The sequence below is a fragment of the Balaenoptera borealis genome (genome assembly GCF_965194805.1).
Source record: "Balaenoptera borealis genome assembly, chromosome: 3".
NCBI classification, from domain to species: domain Eukaryota; kingdom Metazoa; phylum Chordata; class Mammalia; order Artiodactyla; family Balaenopteridae; genus Balaenoptera; species Balaenoptera borealis.
This window is the reverse complement of record NC_138866.1, coordinates 121,759,169-121,762,086: the sequence shown is the minus strand read 5'-3', so window position 1 is coordinate 121,762,086 and position 2,918 is coordinate 121,759,169. Positions and strand designations below refer to the sequence as shown.

Sequence of the window (2,918 nt, the reverse complement as noted above, 5' to 3'; positions counted from 1 at the left end):
AAAGACTTCCAGCTTTTGGCTCAGAGGAGGCCAAGGTGCAACTTTCTTCAGTCGTCCCGAATCCGGGTTCATCCGACACCAGCCACCTCCACCACGTTGCCTAAGTTCGACCCCAACAAGATCAAAGTCGTGTACCTGAGGTGCACTAGTGGGGAAGTTGGTGCCACGTCTGCCCTGGCCCCCAAGATTGGCCCCCTGGGTCTGTCTCCAAAAAAGGTTGATGATGGGCTTCCCTGGTGGCGCAGTGGTTGAGAATCTGCCTGCCAATGCAGGGCACATGGGTTCGAGCCCTGGTCTGGGAAGATCCCACATGCCGCAGAGCAACTGGGCCCGTGAGCCACAATTACTGAGCCTGCGCGTCTGGAGCCTGTGCTCCGCAACAAGAGAGGCCGCGATAGTGAGAGGCCCGCGCACCGCGATGAAGAGTGGCCCCCGCTTGCCACAACTAGAGAAAGCCCTCGCACAGAAACGAAGACCCAACACAGCCATAAATTAATTAAAAAAAAAAAAAAAAAAAAAAGGTTGATGATGACATCGCCAAGGCAACTGGTGATTGGAAGGGTCTGAGGATTACTGTGAAACTGACCATTCAGAACAGACAAGCCCAGGTTGAGGACTGATCATCAAGGCCCCAAGGAACCGTCAAGAGACAGAAGGAAGCAGATAAACATTAAGCACAGTGGAAACATCACTTTTGATGAGATTGTCAACATTGCCTGACAGATGCAGAATCGATCTTTAGCTAGAGAACTCTCTGGAACCATTAAAGAGATCCTGGGGGTCACCCAGTCTGTGGGCTGCAATGTTGATGGCCGCCACCCTCACGACATCATAGATGACATCAACAGTGGTGCAGTGGAATGCCCAACTAGTTAAGAACTGCAAAGAAAAATAAAGGGTTATTTGACAACCAAAAAAAAGAAAATTCTACTCTTGCCTGAAGAACCTTACTCATGTCCTCAGGTATTTAAACGGGAAAAGGAAAGACCAGTCAATATCAGTCTTGAGCGGAATCACCCACAGACAACCAAACCCTGCTACAATAGGTCTGCTCTTGAAATCAACCTAATCAACGACTAACCCCACTTCATTTTGAGCCAGTCATAGCCAATCATTTACATTTAACCTAAACCCCGCATTTCCCCCAAGCCCTATATAAACCCTATCTTTTACTTTGTTCACAGAGATTATCTGTCACCTTGCAGTTCTCCCTTGCCTGGAAATAAATAATTTCTTAAATAAATAATTTTGTGTGTTTGTTTTTCTTTCTAGATTTGAAAGAATTGTGATTCCTTTAATACAAGCAAACCTAAAATGCAATGAATTAACAAAATAGAAGTTTAGATTCTGCTCACCTAGCAGTCTTGAACAGGCGTTCAGCTTGGTGGGGCAGCTCTCATCCTCCCTGTCATTGATGGACCAAGATTCCTTCTATCTGTCATCTTTCATGGCTCTGTCACCACTTGCATCCAGCTGGGAGGAGAGGAAAGAAAGAGTTTCACTGTGTGTGGGTATGGGGGGAGGTGTTTACTAGGCCAGTCCTGGAAGTGGCACCCATCGATTACCCCTTAATCCATCTTACATCCCATTAGAGAGAATTTCGTCTAGAGGTTATATCAAATTGTAAAGGACAGAATGTATATAAGTAGGGAGCTAGAGGTCTCCATTACAGGGTGTAAATCAGAAAGCATCTTAATTTTTGTCTTCCACTGGCCCTTTAGTTTATTCTCTATGGCTCGTTTTCCCTTGCCCCTTTCACCTTGGTCAAATCCATCAACTTTGCTAATTACTCTTATGTATTAAAAGTCCTCCTGAAATGCTAGTCTCCCAAACAACATCAGTTAAGTAACAGAAATGCCCAGCCCCATCTAATAGTCATCACTCTAAAATTGATTTAAGACTGAGGCTTCTTCCTCTCTCCCAGCGTGGGCCTCTAGGATGTGAGTCACCTCCTATGGAAAAGGAGTGTGTGATCAGTTTCATTCTTTCTTCATTCAGTGCTTCCACTTTCCTCATCTTGTTGCTACTGTCTCTAATCCTTCCAAGCTGGGTGGCTGCTAGTTCGTCTGGTGTCTTTGGATAGATTAGAAAAAGGTTCCCCCTTCTGGGTGAATGCAACCCCATGGTGAGAGAACTGCACCTCTGTGTGAAGTAGAAAAGGCAACTCTTGCTCCAAGTAGACACAACCCCGTGCCAGGGCATATGGTTTGGAGAGTGGAAAGCAGGCTGGATTTCAGCCCCCATTAGCACCTACAGTCAGGTGCCATTTTCGGCAAATAACTTACACAACCATGAAGCCTGTTAAGGTTGAAACATATGGAGGAAGTCACAAGGGAGACTGTAATGTTTGTACTTGACTAGTACTGTCATGAGTGGCATCTGCATTCTCTGGGGTTTGCAGAGGTTTAAGGCTTACTCTTTATTTTGCAGGTTGTATCTCTGAGTTCTTTAAAGCTCCATCATTCCATCTTTGGGGATCTCATCTCTGTACTTTCTTTTGCATAGATGAGTACATTGCTTTTGTGGTTGTTTGTTTACAATTCTTTCTTGAGTCTCCAGGCATCTGGTGATACGCCTCCACCTTCCTTCTGCTGAAGTCCACTCACTTCTTTTGGCAGCTTTCTTGAACAGGATCCAAGACAATGCTTCTCCAGAGCTCTTGCATGTATATACCACATTTGGACTAGAGAAAACATGCTCATTTGACCTATTGTTGGGAGTTCTGTTATATTCCAAACCATAGCCTCATCTCTACCCCACAGGATGCCTGAGCCAGTCCTTTACCTTTTATATATCCCAGATGTAACTCAGACATCAGCCACCGTGTCTCTCAGATTGGAAGCAATATTACATATTGCTGCGTGTTCCCAGCAAAATTCCTTACATCAGTGTGAGGCAAAGGGCATACACACCTCAGG

General features: G+C 45.3%; 1 pseudogene across 1 annotated transcript; it reads left to right on the top strand.

The window, feature by feature from the left end:
• On the top strand, positions 1–1,817 carry LOC309625875 (large ribosomal subunit protein uL11 pseudogene; annotated as a pseudogene). Its single transcript, XR_014249437.1, has 2 exons — positions 1–216; positions 522–1,817. The product of XR_014249437.1 is annotated as a large ribosomal subunit protein uL11 pseudogene (transcript).
• Positions 1,818–2,918: the final 1,101 nt, after the last annotated feature.